We start from the raw sequence: 390 nt of genomic DNA, 5'->3' as shown, positions 1-390 counted from the left end.
ATATCTTCTGCTTCTGTTAGGTCCATACCATTTCTGTCCTTTATCGAGCCCATCTTTGCATGAAATATTCCCTTGGTATCTCTAATTTTCTTGAAGAGATCTCTAGTCATTCCCATTCTGTTGTTTTCCTCTATTTCTTTGCATTGATCACTGAGGAAGGCTTTCTTATCTCTTCTTGCTATTCTTTGGAACCCTGCATTCAGATGCTTATATCTTTCCTTTTCTCCTTTGCTTTTCGTTTCTCTTCTTTTCACAGCTATTTGTAAGACCTCCCCAGACAGCCATTTTGCTTTTTTGCATTTCTTTTCCATGGGGAAGGTCTTGATCCCTGTCTCCTGTACAATGTCATGAACCTCAGCCCATAGTTCATCAGGCACTCTATCTATCAGA

The sequence above is a fragment of the Bison bison genome, unplaced genomic scaffold (assembly GCF_000754665.1).
Source record: "Bison bison bison isolate TAMUID 2011002044 unplaced genomic scaffold, Bison_UMD1.0 scf7180017864317, whole genome shotgun sequence".
Taxonomy (NCBI): domain Eukaryota; kingdom Metazoa; phylum Chordata; class Mammalia; order Artiodactyla; family Bovidae; genus Bison; species Bison bison.
This window is presented reverse-complemented; position numbering follows the sequence as displayed.